This window comes from Peromyscus eremicus, chromosome 5, assembly GCF_949786415.1.
Source record: "Peromyscus eremicus chromosome 5, PerEre_H2_v1, whole genome shotgun sequence".
Classification (NCBI taxonomy): Eukaryota; Metazoa; Chordata; class Mammalia; order Rodentia; family Cricetidae; genus Peromyscus; species Peromyscus eremicus.
In genome coordinates, this window is record NC_081420.1 from 9,895,053 (window position 1) to 9,915,091 (window position 20,039).

Sequence of the window (20,039 nt, forward strand, 5' to 3'; positions counted from 1 at the left end):
TAGGACCTGTGTTTGCTGCCAATCTGACCAAAACAACAGCTGTCACTGCCTCCACCAGAGTAGGCTTTCTAAAGCCTGGCTGGTTTCCGTGACCTGCTATAGGTGTCTTGACCCTGCAGTATCATTGTGCAGCAGTTACATAACCTTCAAGTTACAAAACCATCCTCGGCCTCTGCTCACAAGATGGGTAGAGGCAGGGGAGTGACCTCCCAGGAGTAGTTTCCCCTCATGCCTGCTGTCTTCACAGTGATGATGGAACTCAAGGAGGCAAGACTAAGTGTCTGTCCTCTGAAGGTCTAGGCCAGGAACAGGTTCACTATCATTTCTGACTACATTGTGTTGGCCAAAGCAAGTCATGTGACTGAGGTCAAAGAAAGGGGGGATTTACCCTAGTCATTTAATGAGAAGAACACTCATTAATCAATCACACAACAAAGAATATAGGAAGAAGTAAAATCTGGGCTCAATAATGATATCTATCACTCACCCTAAAAGACTGCATTACTCATTGCTATGAAAAGGTTTTGGGGTGTCCTGGGCTTGGTTTCCAAGAAGATGGGACAGAAACAGACTTTCTTCACCTTCTGAGGGAGTAGGGACATGGCACAGGATGGATCACACTTGTGCAGAGGCGAAGGGGGTAGAGCTTGGTGGCATTTCAATGTGCCAGCCAGCATGCCAATCTCCACCCACTAGGCTCAGCCTGCTCCCTTTCTTGGAACAGTCCCTTGGGGCTCTCAGTACCTTGGATAGCACCTTCGTTCCACACCGCCTGAGAAGAAAAATGTCTGGCTCACGCTTGGGAATTCTTTCTAGGTTTTAAACACATTTGAATAAACAGAGTGATTGCACATACATATAATACAAGGTGCCATTCCTCTGCTTTGCAGTCCTTGCCAGTCTCCAGCAGCCTATGCCTGGCTGCTTTGAATCAGAATGTCTCCATCGGTGAGGGCCCAGCTGGCACTATTTTGGAGGTTGTGGGATGTGGTCCAGCTGGAGGAAGTAGGTCACTAAGGGCGACCTTTCAAAGGTTATAGCCATCTTTGAGGCTGGTTGCTCTCTCTGTTTTCTAATCTTTCAGCACATGAGGAGGCCCCAACACTCACTTTCTCCACCATGAACCCCTTTGTGGCTCCCTGACAATGATGGGCTGAAACTGTCTCAAAACCATAAGCCTCTCCTTCTGCCCATTGCTCCCGTGGGGCATTTTGTTCACAGTGATGCAGACGCAATGCACCTATCCCTACCTTGAGGTCCTAGTTGCATTCTGCCTATGCATCTTCATTTCCTGCCACGCCCTGCTCACTGTGAACATCACATCCTTTCTCCCATACACACACCATCTTCTACACATAGGTATTTTCACTCAGTCATGGTCCTAGAGGTCATGCATGTGATAAGCCATCTCAAGCATTGCTAAGCAGGAAGGGGAAATTACTGACTTACATAATGGGATATCCAAAGGCAGAGGGAGCGCTGGGCATGCAAAGTGCTTAAAGAGTGTCTTTCCACTCTGGCTCCCTTCTTAGAGAGGCACTCTTTCATGTAACAACTAGCAACTCCAGGAAAAAGGAAATGAGAATGTCTGTTTCCTAGATACTCTAGCAAAAGTTCTAGGGCAACAACTCATTGGCTGATTCTGGTCATGTGTCCACCAGTAAACCTATGTCTGTGGGAGATGAAATGTGTTGATTGACTAAGTGGAATTGACCCTTGCATTTGCACCATTTAATACATAAGGACCATGGCTAAGGATTCCCCAAAGAAAATCAGGGTTTGCCTATCAAATATGTTGAGGAACAGCAGCTGGGAACTAAGACAGCAGATGCTCCCCCCACCCCCAGCTCTCGAGGGTTCCTGTGTCTGAAATGCCACTTTCTCTATATAGAAATGCCCTACTCCATCTCTTGGTCCCACCTCTAGCATCATTCCATTTTACTGACTCCACATGACACCCCACAGTAAGTTCCCCCTTTCTCTGTGGCTCTACCCATCACACCAGACTCCACTGAAGTTGCCTGTTGGGGCACTTGCCTTTGGAAGATGTTGATAAACTTGACTAACCTCCCCAGGTCCAGAGCTTATGCACTCAGCTTTCAGGGCTTTCTCCAAGTTCCACAGGGCCTAGAGCTGCCTCCTCTGCAGGATCAGTTCCTGTGTCTTCCTTGTTGCCTGGGGTGGTCTCCTGACTGTGGGTGTGTTCACCGTGGAACCTCAGGGCTCATAGTGGGCTTTTTCACCATTAGGATCATCCCCATTGTCCTTCACCCATCTAGAGACCATCCTGGTCTTCTCATTGGACCCAGTCTTGGGGAAATGCTCATCCCTCTCCCTCTTTTGGCCCCCTCTCTTTGCAAAGCCCAGAATTGCCTGGCCTGTCTATACTCATCCACCGCCTTTTCCCCTAGTACTCCCCTCCTCCCATCTGCTGGTAACTGTGGTGGGTGAATAATTTACAGGATAGCAACTCTAATTCATTCTTTCTCCCTCTCCCTAACTCTCCATCCCCCTCTCTCCTTTCATCTCCTCCCCCCTCTCCATCTCCATCTCCTTTCCCTACCCCCTTCTCTCCTGAGTAAGGAACTACCAGGTCGTCCCTGGTCTCCACTGCCTAAAACAGTTTGTGTCACCAAGTACACGCTCAGTGGATGCTAAATTCAAACACTAGCTTCAATAAAAGGCTGCATTACTAAAAAAAATTCATCAAGAAATTTCTTTGGCTGTGCAGGCAGCACAGGGTGTGTGGGTGAGTGATGACTTCAGCAGAAATGCCACAGAACGCACGGGTTCTCCATTATTTATGGCACTGAGGAGCCTGTTCCTACAGCATGGTGATATATTCTGAGGGTGCCAGGGAAGCGTGTGAGCAGCTTGGTTCCTTAGAGTCCCTGTTGACCCTTTCTGTGCATCTGGGAAGGGGGGTTTGTTTCTCTTTTTTGCAGCAATAAAACAACAACAACAACAACCACACAAACAAACAAACAAAAACAAACAAACAAAAACTGGTTTGGAGCTCAGCTCTGCTCCTGCCTGTAAATGCCAATGTGTTGGCAAGGGTGGGGGTGAAGTCTCCAGGCCCCGTTCAGGAGTCTGGGTTAAAGTGCTCCTTTGCTCTCTCTGTGTCTTCTCTGAGTACCATTTCTCCTCTGATGGATCCCAGCATTACTGCCCTCATAAGGACCAGGGGACATCCAAGAGGGTAGGACTCAATCCTGATATATACGCAGTGGCTGCCCTACACTCTGCTCTAGCTAAGCTGGGTGCAGTTGGCTTTATGTGATTTTGAGTTCTTTGCACTTCCAATCAAGAGCCAGGTTTCTGGATGGCACTGTCGTGCCTTACAAAGGGTTTGTTTGTTTTCACTTGAACCAGTGGGTAGAGGCTGAATAATTATCTGCAAGGGTTTCCTTCTTTGTTTAGTAAGGAAGAATGGGAGGGTTTTCAGGCAGCACTTGGGCTTGTTGCAAGAGCAGAGATGGTGTCAATCCTAAGTGCAGGAGCTGTGCTCATATTAGGTGAGAGGTGTGCTGGTCCTGGGGATGTTGGGAGTGCTGGTCCTGGGGATGTCAGGTGTGCTGGTCCTGGGGATATCAGGTATGCTGGTCCTGGGGATGCCAGGTGTGCTGGTCCTGGGGATGTCAGGTGTGCTGGTCCTGGGGATGTCAGGTGTGCTGGTCCTGGGGATGTTGGGAGTGCTGGTCCTGGGGATGTTGGGAGTGCTGGTCCTGGGGATATCAGGTATGCTGGTCCTGGGGATGCCAGGTGTGCTGGTCCTGGGGATGTCAGGTGTGCTGGTCCTGGGGATGTTGGGAGTGCTGGTCCTGGGGATGTTGGGAGTGCTGATCCTGGGGATATCAGGTATGCTGGTCCTGGGGATGCCAGGTGTGCTGGTCCTGGGGATGTTGGGAGTGCTGGTCCTGGGATGTTGGGAGTGCTGGTCCTGGGGATATCAGGTGTGCTGGTCCTGGGGATGTCGGGAGTGCTGGTCCTGGGGATGTCAGGTGTGCTGGTCCTGGGGATGTTGGGAGTGCTGGTCCTGGGGATGTCGGGAGTGCTGGTCCTGGGGATATCAGGTGTGCTGGTCCTGGGGATGTCGGGAGTGCTGGTCCTGGGGATATCAGGTATGCTGGTCCTGGGGATGTTGGGAGTGCTGGTCCTGGGGATGTTGGGAGTGCTGGTCCTGGGGATGTTGGGAGTGCTGGTCCTGGGGATGTTGGGAGTGCTGGTCCTGGGGATGTTGGGAGTGCTGGTCCTGGGGATATCAGGTATGCTGGTCCTGGGGATATCAGGTGTGCTGGTCCTGGGGATATCAGGTATGCTGGTCCTGGGGATGTCGGGAGTGCTGGTCCTGGGGATATCAGGTATGCTGGTCCTGGGGATGTTGGGAGTGCTGGTCCTGGGGATGTTGGGAGTGCTGGTCCTGGGGATGTTGGGAGTGCTGGTCCTGGGGATGTTGGGAGTGCTGGTCCTGGGGATGTTGGGAGTGCTGGTCCTGGGGATGTCAGGTGTGCTGGTCCTGGGGATATCAGGTGTGCTGGTCCTGGGGATGTCAGGTGTGCTGGTCCTGGGGATGCCAGGTGTGCTGGTCCTGGGGATGTCAGGTGTGCTGGTCCTGGGGATGTTGGGAGTGCTGGTCCTGGGGATGTTGGGAGTGCTGGTCCTGGGGATATCAGGTATGCTGGTCCTGGGGATGCCAGGTGTGCTGGTCCTGGGGATGTCAGGTGTGCTGGTCCTGGGGATATCAGGTGTGCTGGTCCTGGGGATGTTGGGAGTGCTGGTCCTGGGGATGCCAGGTGTGCTGGTCCTGGGGATGTCAGGTGTGCTGGTCCTGGGGATGTCAGGTGTGCTAGTCCTGGGGATGTCAGGTGTGCTGGTCCTGGGGCTGCCAGGTGTGCTGGTCCTGGGGATGTTGGGAGTGCTGGTCCTGGGATGTTGGGAGTGCTGGTCCTGGGGATATCAGGTGTGCTGGTCCTGGGGATGTCGGGAGTGCTGGTCCTGGGGATATCAGGTATGCTGGTCCTGGGGATGTCAGGTATGCTGGTCCTGGGGATGTCAGGTGTGCTGGTCCTGGGGATGTTGGGAGTGCTGGTCCTGGGGATGTTGGGAGTGCTGGTCCTGGGGATATCAGGTATGCTGGTCCTGGGGATGCCAGGTGTGCTGGTCCTGGGGATATCAGGTGTGCTGGTCCTGGGGATGTCAGGTGTGCTGGTCCTGGGGATGCCAGGTGTGCTGGTCCTGGGGATGTCAGGTGTGCTGGTCCTGGGGATGTCAGGTGTGCTAGTCCTGGGGATGTCAGGTGTGCTGGTCCTGGGATGTCAGGTGTGCTGGTCCTGGGGATGTCAGGTGTGCTGGTCCTGGGGATGTCAGGTGTGCTGGTCCTGGGGATGCCAGGTGTGCTGGTCCTGGGGATGTCAGGTATGCTGGTCCTGGGGCTGCCAGGTGTGCTGGTCCTGGGGATGTTGGGAGTGCTGGTTCTATGGGTGCAGCATGTGTTTGTCCAGAGTTGGGACAGAGGCTGTCCATCACTCAAGGACAGAGAGAAGATGCACTTGTGCTGTACACAGAGGATATGTTACTGATCTTAGGTACAGAGGGTATGCTAACCTTTGAATCAGAAAGAATGGGTAGTTCTATGGGCAGAGAGTATTTGGGCCCTGGAGACAGAGGTTTCCCTGACCTTATAGGCTATTTACAGACTCTACAGCCTTGTGTTCTCACCTTTGGCTTGGACACCCTAGAATGGTTGAGGATGGGATGGCCTTTGGTGTTTCCGCCTTTAGGTGCAGAATGATTTCTCATTTGAGATGCCCCCCATGATGCTGTATGCTGATTATGGGGCCTTGTGGTCACAGATGCTTAACAAACAATTGTGGAATTAATGATGTGATGAGAAAATGACCTCACATTTGGCATGAGTAGTGTGAACTGTGTGTGTGCTTGGCTAAGGATCTATTCCCTCTGAACAACAATTTCCTCCCTAGTATAACTGGGTGTCACACCCCTGCATGTGTGAAGTGTTTGAGGGTTAAACATAAACATCATAGGAGGCATCTTGTACATAGTCAGACCTCAACCCCCAGTGGCTGTTCCCTGCACAGAGTCATCCCTCAAGCCAGAGTGGGTGCTACCTCTTGGGACCCAGCCACTCCAGAAGACTCCACATCTTCTTCCTTATCCTCTGGAACAGTCTATCCATTATTTTCAGTTTCTTTAAAGATTTGTAACTTTTTTGTGGTAAGAGCACAATATGAAGCTTACCGCATGAACAGAATTTTAAGTGTGGACTACATGTGGTTACCTGTGGTCTCCACAGATCACTAGAACCTGTTCACCTGTTTAAAAAGTCATGGTGCTAGCCGGGCGGTGGTGGCGCACGCCTTTAATCCCAGCACTCGGGAGGCAGAGCCAGGCGGATCTCTGTGAGTTCGAGGCCAGCCTGGGCTACCAAGTGAGTTCCAGGAAAGGCGCAAAGCTACACAGAGAAACCCTGTCTCGAAAAACCAAAAAAAAAAAAAAATAAAAAAAAAAAAAAGTCATGGTGCTGGATATAGAAGGCCAGACCTCAAGCGCAGTAGACAAGCACTCTGTCACCGAGTTACCCCAGCTTCGTTCCTCTCGCTTTTATAGCTATTGATGAGCAGCTCAGCGCCCCCCCCCCCCAGCCCCTGGTGGCCACCAGTCTCCTCTTTGCATTTGAGTTTGGCTGTTTTAACTTGAGTAAATAATTTTCTCCTTAAACACTGCCTTCTAGATAAGGAAAATGTTCTTATTTAATTTGACTGTTTTCCTGTTTGTTTAATTACTACCATTAAAATGCTAATAACTGTCTCCAAGTCTTTTGTGGCACGTGATAGTTTGGCTCCATTTTGGGTTCCTGTGTTTGTCAAGGCTGTAGCAAGTATCAGAGTTCCAGTTCAAGCTGGCCCAAGGCAAAGGGGACACTAACTTATTTCTCTAAGTGTTCTGCCGGGTTGCCTTGGCCAAAGCCGAGGTTGCTTCAGGGAATCAAAGGATGACACAGGGCTTCCGATTCCCACCCCCACCTCTCTGTGCTGTCCTCACTCGGGGCCACAGCTGACTTTTGCTTCAGGTTCATCCTCTCCATAGTCCCACTAAAGAAGGTGCCAAGAGTTTGGGATTTGGCCCCAAATCCCACAGAGGCTGGGTGTGACATCCTCCCCATCCTCATCACTGAGCTATGTGCCTGGAGCTGGGGAGTGAAGAAGATCCCCGAGTGAATCAGCAGGAAGCTGTGCTATCCAAGGAAGAGGACCAGAAGAAGGACGTGAGATGTTTGTTGTACAGGTGACAAAAGCACCTGCGTCCACTGCTTTTCAGTCAGCAGATAACACGACCCTTTCTCACAAGTGCTTCCTTTGGACAATGGAGCCCAGGTATCACATTGGCCAAGAAGCCCTCTGGAACAAGGTATCTTGTGTTGACTTCTGGACCTGTCTAGATGCACACGAAGACTGGCATTAGCACTTGGGCCAGAATGGTGGGTTCTTCACCTGCAAGGTGAGGTAGGTAATTCCATGGACATGTTTGGAGAGTTTGATGGATGATGACCATGAAGAAAGTGCTTAGCAGATCCCTGTATGGTCTTGACAAAGTCTTGTCTGGTATTTGGAACCTGGTATCTTGATACCGACTCTGCACCCATGGCGAGGCATGCAACGGGCACCCATAGTGGGACATTCAGGGACACTCAGTAAATGTAGTTAAAGAAGACAAACATTCTTATTTCACCAGGGCCTCTTCCCTTCTCACTTTTACCAAGTGCAGAGCTGTTTAGAAAAGTCAGGCACCCTGAGAAGCAAACTCGCTCCTCCATGACCACACAGCTAAGGGCAGAGACTGGCTCTGAGCTCACAAGCTCTCAGTACCAGTACCACCCAGCTGCTTGGTGCGCACTCTGTCCTTTAAGTTGTCTTAGTCCGTTTTATGTTACCGGCACAAAATATCTGAGACTGGGTGATCTGTAGAAGACAGGAGTTTATTTGGCGCAGTGTCCTGGATACCAGGGTGTCCCTGAGCTTGTAGTTAGCATCTGGTGAGGGCCTTGTGCTGCCTCATGGCATGGTGGAGGTTTGGGTGTGGTGAGACAGTGAAGGGTGCTAGGTAGCTCAGGTCTGCTCCCTCTGCTTAAAGAGAGGCCAATGTAGCCGGGCGGTGGTGGTGCACACCTTTAATCCCAGCACTCGGGAGGCAGAGGCAGGCGGATCTCTGAGTTTGAGGCCAGCCTGGGCTACCAAGTGAGTTCCAGGAAAGGTACAAAGCTACACAGAGAAACCCTGTCTCAAACAAAACAAAACAAAACAACAACAACAAAACCCCAAACCAAACCAAACAAAAAACAAAACAAAAACAAAAACAAAAGCCGATGATGCTATCTTGGGGGCCCTACCTCTTGACCTTATTTCACCCTAATTATTTCCCAAATGCCCCATCTCCAAACACATTGACATTTGAATTTGGGGATAAGGTTTTCAACACTGAATTTTGGGGGGCACACATGCAAGCCACAGCAAAGCCCCATTTGTCCATCCCCAGTCTTCTAGATGGCTCTCAGCACCTGGAGTCACAATTCTGTGTCTGTGCCTGCCTTCCCTTACTGGCCTGGGACTCAGGCTGATGTGGCTCCTTGTCCTTGGTCCTGACGTACTGGGAGTGAAGATGGCTCTTCCTGATGCTGTGTCCTGGAGCAATGAGGAGGCGTTTGCTCTTACCAAGTTTTCGTCCTGGACCTTGGGCAGGGTCCTGAAGCTCCTTCACCTCAGTTTTGAATTCCGTGAAATGAGACTAGCAGTACCTTCTCCCACGTGTTGCTGGCGGGATTGCAGTCGGTTAATAACAACAGTGGAGCCTTATTTGACAAATGAGGGCTTACTCATCTGCAACTATCCCTTAAGGCCAACACTGGAATCATCAGTTGATGCATACGGAACGGAGACTCCTGGTTGCCGGAAGCTATACTGCTGGGATCTACACCATGCACAGTGGGAACCTGTAAGCTGTGATCACAGTATCAACAGCTATGCAGAAGGACCACCTGGCCTCAGCACAGCCCTGGTTGCCAGTACAGTCCCTGTCCTTGTTTGGCAAACTCAGAAGAGCTGTGGCCCTGTAGGTTACTGAGACCTGAGTGTCCATGAGGGACTCCGGACACCCAGGCTAGGCGTGGCTTCTGGAGCAGAGCAGGGTAGGAGCCTTGATCCACTGGTTCCAAGCAGCAGGCTCATAGAGTCTGGAGAAAGGAATGCACTCTGCCTTTCACCCCGAGTTCCCTCTCAGCCCCCTCTGCAGCACCTCGTCTTTCCTGTGGAAGAGGCTGTGGTGACAGGGTCTGCCCTCTTCAGAAACGTAACGGTGCTTAGAAGAAAGGCCTGAGAGATGCAAAGCCCGGTGGCCTGGGCTGCGATCCCTGCTGTGGTGGTTAGACCCTGTCCCAGCCATCTTCCTTGGGAAAGGGCCTGGTACCCGGTAGGTGTTCAGAAGTTCATCTCCTTCTTTCTGTCACTCTTTTACCCTCAGACGTTTACGGAGGACCACTCTCCTTGCAGCCACTCATTAGAACCCACTGGAGACTGCAGGCCCTCAAAGGTCCCCTGCGGCCCTGGAGAACTGGAGAACTCAAAGCCGGAACAAGGACTGACACTGGTCCAATAGGCTGCCTGCTCCAGTGTTCTGGGCCAGCTATACCTACCCGTCACTATGGTGAGGACATAGCCTCCGACAGCCAGAGGTCCCAGCATAGGTGACCCAATGGGAGAGAGATGGACACCTGGCCTAACCACTGTGCCCACGTGCACCTTACCTCCTGCCAGTCCCACCCGCCCCCAGCAGGTCTGAGAGAGGTGCTGTGGGATGTTCTGTATGGCAAATGTGTTGCTGATTAGTCAATAAATAAAACACTGATTGGCCATTGGCTAGGCAGGAAGTGTAGGCAGGACAAGGAGGAGAATAAAGCTGGGAAGTGGAAGGCTGAGTCAGAGAGACACTGCCAGCCGCCATGATGACAAACAGCTTGTGAAGATGCCAATAAGCCACGAGCCATGTGGCAAGGTATAGATTTATAAAAATGGATTAATTTAAGCTGTAAGAACAGTTAGCAAGAAGCCTGCCACGGCCATACAGTTTGTAACCAATATAAGTCTCTGTGTTTACTTGGTCGGGTCTGAGTGACTGTGGGACTGGTAGGTGAGAGAGATTTATCCTGACTGTGGGCCAGGCAGGAAAACCCTAGCTACAGAGAGGCTCTCTGTTTCTTCCCTTTTTGGCCTTGACTGGGGGTCATGGTACTCAGTGAGAGCTCTGGAGGCCCTGGAATCTTGACTTTGCCTTCAGAACACAGTGTGCCTGTTGAGGACTCCTCAGAAAACAGCTGGTATACTCAGGGTTAAGGGCTCCATAGAAATGTAGGTGGGGGCAGTAGGCTGGGGACCCATGAATGTCGGGGAGGAGCAGTCCCCAGCCAAGATTTCTGGGAGGATGGAGAAAAGGCAAGTTTATGTGGTAGACTGGGTCCTAGTGTCACCAGGAGAGGGATCGGCCAGATGGGAGGTGCGCACCTTGTCTCTTGACATGAGTATGAGGCAGAGATGGTAAGGGCTCAGGCGCTGGGCCCCTCGAGGATGCTTCCTGATTGCCTGTGTCTGGGGACAAATCTCAGGGACCCAGCTTCTTCTCTGGGGGATGGCCATGACCTTGCAGAGGTTTCAGAATGAGGAAACCCGCCTGGCTTTTTGTGCCCTGTGAAGACTAGGTCGTGGTAACCTCTGGCAAGGGGCCAACGGCACTTCTCTTCTCCTGCTCGGGCAGCAGCTGCCGGCCTTCCTGCAGTTTCAGATCTGGTTCTGACAGACTCATGGAAGGCCATGTTCTCGCTGGAGATGAGCGATCAGAGAGAAGACCGGGGGGACAGAGGTGAAAGGGTCCATGAGTCGGGCGCTGAAGGCAGTACCATAGAGGAGGTGGCTGTCTTAGGAGGTCTGGGTCCCTTAGGACAATTGGGACGCAATTGTCACCAGAAAAAGTGACAAGGATTCAGGACGAGATGCACAGCTGTCCTCAGCAGGGGCCAGGACCGGCTGCCAGACTCCATGCTGATGTTTTTCCTTCTGACTGAGAACTGAGGGCTCTCCTGTCCTTGAGTGCGGCCATCTGCACAGATGCCCCTGTTCTTGTCTGAGCGCCCTTGGTGCCTGTTGACAGAGTTGAGTTTCAGGAGGCTGAATAACGACCCCTGGAGATGTTCATCTCCTTATCCCTAGGTCAATGAACATGCTGCCTTCCATTGTGAAGGGGAACGGCAAAGGTAAGTTAGGGGTTTGAAGAAGGGAGACCACCCTGGCTTATCTGTGTAAGCAGGCATGTGCTGCACAATGGCCGTGTTTTGGTCAATGACTAGTCACAGGATAAAAGCAAGCTGAAAAGCCCATCACTTTGTGCCTCTTTAGCTGTCCTAACATCATGGCATAATGCTTCACTCATAGGGTGAGGCTGAGACAGATAAACCATTGCATTGCTGGTCATTGCCAAGTGCAGCATCTGTGACAATGGACAGGGCCTAGAACTTGATAGTAACAATCAATACCCAGGGGACCCAGTTTGTATATTTCCTATACTATAACATTGGTTATAATTTTAGGGTATACTCTGTGTACTTATGAGAAGATAGAATTTACCACTCTACAGTATTCACACTGTAGTGCCATGCCATCCTGGCACCGTTCTGAGAGGGTGTCCTCACTGCAAAGGTGCCATGTAGATGTAAACCGGAGGGAAAAGATATGGGGATAGAAGAGGGTGGAGGGATGCTGTGATTATGGTTGGAAGCAAGGATGTAGACAGCCTCCAGATGTTGGCAAAGGCCAGGAGCCTCTCAAGGGGCATACCACTTGAGGAGGAGAGGAGAAGGCATATGCCTGTACCATAATTTAACTCTTTGGGTCCCCACCAGGCCTCCTGGCTGAAGTGGCATCTGTGTTGTTTTAAGCCCTTAAGTCTGTGGTCATTTGTTAAAGCAGCAGAAGAAATGGAAGAAACACCGTAGTAGCAGACACATCACTTTGTGGATGCCTTGCTTCATAACGACCTCCCCCTTCATCAGCCAAAGATAGAACCATCTCCCAAGGGTTCTCCACTAATGGTCTCCTTCCTCACCATTAGCCCCACCCCACTGGGCAGGTTAGCTATGCGCTGACATCTGTGACTACCTGAGATTTACCTTTGACCGTCTCCTCTGTGAAGACATTCCTCACATCTTATAGACCTCAGCATCAGGGCCATCTCCTCTGAGAAGTCTGACACACACCCCTTTGATACTTTATTAGCTCCTTTTCTGCACATTTCCTACTGGCATGAATCACACTGGGGTGTAAGTCGGTGCTCCTTTGATGTCTGTGGTGACTGGAAGCCAAATGCACAAGGATTGTGTCAATTTGGTGTGAGAGCAGCACAAAGCACACAGTAAGCAAACACTTGCCAGATGAACCCGCGGATGACAACAGATGGACCATTAGAAATGTGGGGGTCAGGCAGAAACTCCTAAAGATAGCCGTCGGGAATCCCTCCTGACGGCTGGCTTCTCCGCAGATTGTTTTTCTCTGAGTTCCCGCCTTCCTTGGCATTAATGTGGCCGCAGCTGTGTTCTGAGCTCTGCCCTGGTGGATGGAAGTGGTAGATGTTGAGACGTTGAAGCAAATCCCTCCTCATTTTCTCTTCCCCACAGCCAGAAGAAAGGGCCCTTTTCTTCAAGGGGAGCTGGCTGCTGTGATGGAAGCCTGACCAGGATCATCATGAAGAACCTCCATTTCTCAGGACTACAGGGCCCAGGGACTTCCATGTGAAAAAGGAACCAAGTTCCGATGTTCTGAGCACTTTGGGTCCACTTATCTCGGCATCTTGCATTACTATAATTAATGCAAACAGCATCTGGGAGTGAGAATGTTGCCATAACAACAAACCTAAATCACGTGGGACTGGCCCAGGGGATGGGCAGTGGGAGGAGAGGGCATAGAGATCTCAGGTAGGGAAGCAGGGACTCACTGTGTGGTTGCAGAATATTTAACGATCTGTCTCTTCAAGTAATTTGGAAGATCAAGGGCTATGGCCCTGGGGAGGTGAGAAGCCTAAAATCTCCTGTGTACCTGTCCACCTGTGCTGTGCTGTCCATAGTGTACTATTCTAAAATCATCCTGAGCCCAGGGGAGAACTGTCCAGGATGTGAGCAGGAACGGAAGAACATCATCAAAAATGAGTCCTCTCTGGGCCATTTTTTTTTTTTTTTGACTTGGATGCTTATGTTTGCAAATCAGAGATTTCCATAGGGCTTGAATACCCATAAGTCCCCGGGTCTAATTTCACAACAGCTCTCTCTGTACTAACGTATGATTTTGGTAAATATCACCTTTGGATATAAATAGGATTCTGGACCCACACGTTGGCTGAGTCTCCAGTGGCAGGCATGGGCTGCACTGAGTCACCTTCTCTCTAAATGTCTCATCCTGGAATCTATGGTCTGGGTCTGCAGGTGGAGAGCTGGGTCTGAGGGAAGCAGATGCCTATGAGCTTTTACATTTATGATTTACCAGGACCACACAGCTATTGAATGGGGGAATCAGCTCCTGGGAAGCCAGCCCTCCTGGTTCTAGGAACTTGTCATTTAATGGCCAGTGGTGCATTGGACCCCTGTTTCACCGGAGCCTGGTGATTGAGAGAGAGAGAGAGAGAGAGCATGCACATGTGTGACTGTGCTCACGATTGCTGTATGGTGGTGTTATGATGACTGAGTCTATATCTCTGTTCTTTGTAAGGGAAGCACTGCTGAACAGGGGGCCAACTGAGGGCATGTGAGCTTGTCCAGCAATCTTTACTGGTGATACAGCTGGACTCAGATTAGCCAAGGACCTGCCAGTGTCCACACAGGAACATCTGTCAAGCCATGGGAATAGCAGCCGCTGAGACTCATGTTTCCACACAAAGGGCTCTCTCTTCCACTCAGGCATTTGCTCACTCTACTTGGTTTTCCACAAGCCTTGCCTTTCAGCCAGCTCTGCACACACCCAAGGAAGAACATTTCCTGTTTCTTCCCCATGCCCACCTTTCCACACTTTCTGATACAGAGTCCGACCCAGTGATCAGAGAGGGTGTGTGTGTGTGTGTGTGTGTGTGTGTGTGTGTGTGTGTGTGTGTGTGTGTGTGTGATGGGAGGCTTGATTCTCAACCCAGACTGGCTGTATTGGCTTGTGGCATGAAGCTTGCCTGGCCTTGAGCTACCCAGATCCCTTCCCCCACTCCCTGGGGGAACTTACCCTTTCTCCATTACATGTGGCATTGTCCTGGGGTTGCTCATCAGGATGCCTTGTGTTCTTCAGGCTAGCCAGCTGGGGTTGGGTGTGACCTGTCACCAGGGATTTTGATTCACGGCCTATCACAGATCATTCATCACAGAAGTGGTTACCCTGGCTGAGAGAAGAAGGCCCAGCCCCAGGCTGCCTCAGCACGTACTGAATTCAGCCCTCCAGCCTCTGCTCATTTTTCTCAGCTTCTGGACATCTTTCTGATAGATGAACTTCACTCACGTCAGCGTGTAGGGCTTGCAGCCCGTTTCCTGATGATGCAGAGGGAAGCTCAGGCAGATGGTAGGACAGTGTTTCACAAAGCCTTCCTCTAAGCATCACAGTGTGGGGACACACTTTCTGATCACTGACTGCGAGGGCCCCCATGGGGGGTCCTGGGGCTGCTGGGAGGCAGCGGAGAGACCTCCCCTCAGCCTGTCTGTGCTATGCTGTTCTTATGTGAGAAACTCCTAACTGCTAATTCACTTGGCACCCGGAAGGCTTTGCTCTAGTATCCTCTCATTTTCCTTTGCTATAAAATTGAGAAACGGCCCAGGATGCCTTTTCTGATTGAAGTTCAAGCACTGTTAAGAGGCAATAAACCAGAGCTGTTCTTAACAGAATTTTGGGGTTGGCATTTTCAGCTCCCCTCCCCTCAGCTTAAGTTGGGTTAATGTGGCATCTTTTAGAAATAGAACAGCAAATTAGACAGTTACAAACTTGTGTTTGGCAGATGAATGGCTGCTGAAAACTCTGAAGGGCATAAAAACAATCTTGCATGGAGAAGTCAGGACTTGAAGGGGAAAGAATTTACCTAAATTCCCACAACGTGAATGGAAATGGTAGAGATGCTGTGGTGGTAGATGCTGCATCTACCTGGCTCCTCTGCCTTGGTTTCCTTCCATTTAACCTAGTAGCTAAGATTCTGTAAGCCTCACAGGGGATGGGTTTCTGCCTGGTTTAGGCGATGCGGGCACTTGCCAGATGGGCACCATGGTCCAGCACTGCCCCCTGGTGGACGCTTATGCCCTGACACGTAGAGTACTGGCAGTTAAGCGGGTATGTTCAGGATGGTTAGATGTAGGCATGTTGGAGACTATCCTGGTGGCATAGCCTCTGGGTTTGGAAGAAATGACTGTTTCAGCCTGGTGAGACACACTATAGCTGTTGCAGTTCTTGGTTACTCGTGGGACACATACTCATTTTTAATTCATTTACTGTTGTCTACAGAGACACCCGCATTTTCCTGGCTGAAATGATGAAGAATGGACACAGACCTTGATCTAGCCTCACAGGAGGATTAGACCCACAGACAGATGGCCACTATGTAAAGAGATTGTACACCTTTAGCCAATCCATGCCCTTAGTTGGGGCATGATGGGAGCCCCAGATAAGATTGGGGCAGTGCTATAATTGGGATGTAGAATGTCCCCTAAAGATCCATGTGTAAAGGCATGGTCCCCAAGTTCATGGCACTATTGACCAATCAGTACTTATTCTGACACTAGGCATGCCCAGGCCTTTCCTTGGCCCTGGTGTCTGTAAGGTGACCAGGCTGGCAGCCCCAGGAGAGCTACTTTAGAGGGGCAGGACCTCCTGAGAGGAGTTAGCAGGTGGAGCTGTCATCAGGCAGGAAGTCCACTGACTCTAGGCCACCCTTAGCTAACTCTCATGTTCCCAGTTATTTATCAACACTGTCTCTGGGCTTCCTGTGAGCTGAGCTCACTCAGGGCGAGGCCAGGCTGGGTGTCTTGGACCAAGTGGGCCATGAGGTACCAGTCCTCAGGACAGTTGGGGAGTCCATACAGCATGGAGGGGCATTCTGAGACAGGGCCCCAACAGTGACAGCACTCAGTGTTCAAGGGAAGGTGCAGGGCAAGAGCTGGCCAAGTGTGGGTGTTGGGCCTGAAGAGCCTGCTGCTCATAACTCCTGGATCTCAGTGGCCCAGGAGTGGGCTAGTTGGTGCAAGGTTTGGACAGAAAGCCAAAGGGAGAGCCCCCCACCTCATGGCTGGGGTAGCCTTATGGGAATAGGAAGGAATCTGGCTTTACCTTATCAGTCTGGCCCCTGGGATACAGGCCACGCTTCCATTCTCTCAGGAAGGGGTTTCCACCCGTCTCAGCCCCCAGGAGGCAGCAGGCCGGGTACTCAGAGGTGGGAGGGAGGAAACGCTTCTCTGGCCCAGCCTTGTAATTAGACCCTTCAATTGCAATTACTTTTGCAATTAGCCCAGCTGGTAATTGGAACTGGAGGTGGTAATTTCTGTCCTTCACAGAAGCTCCCTTTGAATTGGGCTTTACTTATCTGTCCAGGATGTTTGGTAGTGCTCTAGGGAGCACTCAATTCTTGGGAGCAGCTCTGAGAACACAGCCTTGGGCTTGGCACAGTAGAAAGCACAAGGATTCTCCTGAGTCCCCAAAGCTAGGGCCTGGGTCATGGTGAGCAGGTGCTTTATAAGGGTAAGTCTGTTCTTGAGCTTTGGAAAGGCAACATCCCAACCACCTCAATAACCGAAAGTCATGAACCAAGCCAATGCAGGTAGGCAGCCTCTACGATAACCTATACTTCCAGTATTTGTGTCCTGGTATCATCTTCTCTGAGTGTAGGGTGGTGCAGTGGCTTGCTTTGAATCACTAGAACATGACAAAGGTCACTATATTTGTCTCTAGGGTTTATGTGTTAGAAGCTTAATGTTCAAGTTCATGTGTCAATGGTATTTGGAGGCAGGACATTTGGGAGGCAATAAAGGTTGAGTGAAGTAGGAGCCTGGGCAGGAGGGTGGGCCTCCATGTTCTTATTATAGCTTTCTAAGGAGAGGAGGGCTGAGCTAGGAGGCTCCCTTGGTCTTGCCATGTGATACCCTGTGATATCATGTTAGGATGCGGCCAAGGTCCTCACTGTTGACTAGTGTCTTGCTTCTTAGACTTCTCAGTCTTTTGTACATGACCAAACATACTTCTTCATGAATTGCCTATTTGTGCAGCAGTAAATGACTAAGTTAAAGGTCATAGAGGAGAAAAGAGCTCCCTGCCATTTTATTCCACTTTTAGAAACACTGAAAACTTCTGTGATTCTAGTCAATAGAAATGTGGGAATTTCCCTTTTCTGAGCAAGCAGTCCTGTTGTGGAATATTATTTTAAGGTGTGTTACATTTGCTTACGCTATGGAACATTTGTTTAATGATGCAAAGATGTGCTGCATTCTTTTATGTTGCATTTGTTTAACTCTGTGAAGCTGTGTTACCGTGCCTGTTTAAAACACCTGATTGGTCTAATAAAGAGCTTAATGGCCAATAATGAGGCAGGAGAAAGGATAGGCAGAGCTGGCAGGCAGAGAGAATAAATAGAAGGAGAAATTTGGGAAGAGATATGAAGGATTAAGAAAAGTAGGGGCCATCCACCCAGCAACACAGCTAGCCATGGAGTAAGAAGTAAAGAAAGGTATACAGAAATAGAGAAAGATAAAAGTCCAGAGGCAAAAGGTAGTTGGGTTCATTTAAGTTAAGGAAAGCTGGCTAGAAACAAGCCAAGTGAAGGCTGGGCATTTACAAGAAAGAATAAGCCTCCATGTGATTTATTTGGGAGCTGGGTGGTGGGCCCCTAAAGAGCTAAGAGTCAAAAAATTACCAACTACACAGTCCTGTAGATTCTGCAGCAGGCATGAGTGCCTTTCATTCAGTACTGACACCATCTTTTTGGAGGGAGCAGTAGCTACTGCAGACTGAGCTCTCAGCCCCAATACCGACTTCAGACTCCAGCCTCAGGCACAGGCTGAAGCCTGAGCTCCTGACAGACTGGCTGCAGATTGAGTTTTCATGGTCACCTCCCTGCGTTTGATGACTTTGTTAATGGGGCTTACATAATTCAGGAAAACATGTTTACTAGCTTATTACCTGCTGATGAGCAGCAGATGGGGAGATGGGCAGGGCAAGGCCTGAGGAGAGGGACTCGGAGCTTCGGGTGTCCCCTCCATGGCATCTGCACAGACTCAGGGATCCGGAAACTCCACAAATATGCCTTTTTTGTTTTTGGAGAGTCCATTGCTCAGACATAATTGCATACATCATGAACCATCAGTGAAAAAAACGTAACCTTCAGTCTCTTTCCCTTCTCCAGAGGTTGGGGGAAGGGACTGAAAGTCATGCCCTGGTCTTTTTTTAGTGACTAGTACCCATCCTGAAGCCATGTCATGGCCTCTAGAGACCAGTAATTTATTAGAAGACAAAAGATATCTTTATTAATCCCCAACTCCAAGGGTTTTAGGTGCTCTGTGTCAGGACACAGGTGAAAGTCGAATGCATACTTCACCATGTCCTGGTATACCTCATGGTAGCTTACAGTCAGGGTTCTCTAGTAGAGCAGGACCTGTAGAATGAAAATGCAGTACAAAGCGGGCTTAGTTGATTGGCTCACACAGTATAATCTGGGCAGGTCAACAAAGGCTGTCTGTATACTGAAGAACCTGAGAACATGAGAGGAGTTCACTCCACAAGGCTGGATACCTCAGCATTCCCAATCCAGTACCAAAGGCCTGGAGGATCCTGGAGAGCTATTGGTCTTTCAGTTTGTGTTGGAAGCCCAAAGAAGTTCAGTTCTGATGTCATCAAAGATAGCAGCAGCAGCAGCAGCAGCAGCAGCAGCAGCAGCAGAGCAGATGAAGTCAACCAGCAAGACACCAAGACAGGCAGGCAAAGAACAACATTTTTTTTTTAAAAAAAAAAAACTCCAAAAAAAGTGGCTCTTCCCAGTTCAATAATTTCAACAGACCCAGTCAAGTATCCCTCACAGGTGTGCCCAGAGGATTGAGTCATGGGCAATTCTAGACCTTATCAAGTTGACAGTCAATAGTAACCATCACAGTCACAAAGTTTGTAGCTTTCATTTTTCTATCAATCCCTTCATGACCTCTTTGCTTTCCCCCTCTGATAAAGCAAGCTGCCACGTGGAGGGATCTTTTGCAAGGAAATGAGGATGGTCTCTGAGTGAGAAATACTGAGATGCAGAGGCCCTCAGTCATAGCCTTTGAGAAGGAGACCAACAACCACTGACTGAGGTTGACAGCCAACCAGCCCCTTCTCACCAAGCCGTGAGATGGGACTATAGCCCGAGCTGAGGTTGGCTATAGCCCCCCTGAGAGATCAGGGACACAAAAGCCACCTGCGCAGTTGCAAGACTCTTGACCACTGTGTTGTTTTAAGCTACTGTGTTTTAGTGACTAATGTGTTGATTAAACAGCATTGTATAACTGATATGCAAATTAGTGAATATGCTCTATTCTCTGACCTCACAAACATACAGTTGTCCTTCAACATCATGGAAGTTTAGTTTTATAATCTCCCTAAACAAAAATGCAAATTACTTGTATAAAATGGTGTCCTGTTTGCATATAATCTCTTCAATCCTTCCATAGACTTTAGGGAGTCTTTATGTTATTTATAATCTGTTATACAATGTAGGTGCATGCAAGTAGCTGTTACACTGTCTTGCTTAGGGAGCAGTGATGATAAAAATGTCTGTATTTTTTCAGTACAAATCATACTTTTTTTCAGATGTTTTTCAAATGGCTTTGATCATTGGTTGGTTGAATTCATGGATGTAGAATCTAAGGATATGGAGTCCCCTTTTTTGTACTGTCAAAACTAACCTGGAAATTCAGGTTTATATTTAATATCTTTGGGCTTCTTGAGGTTCTG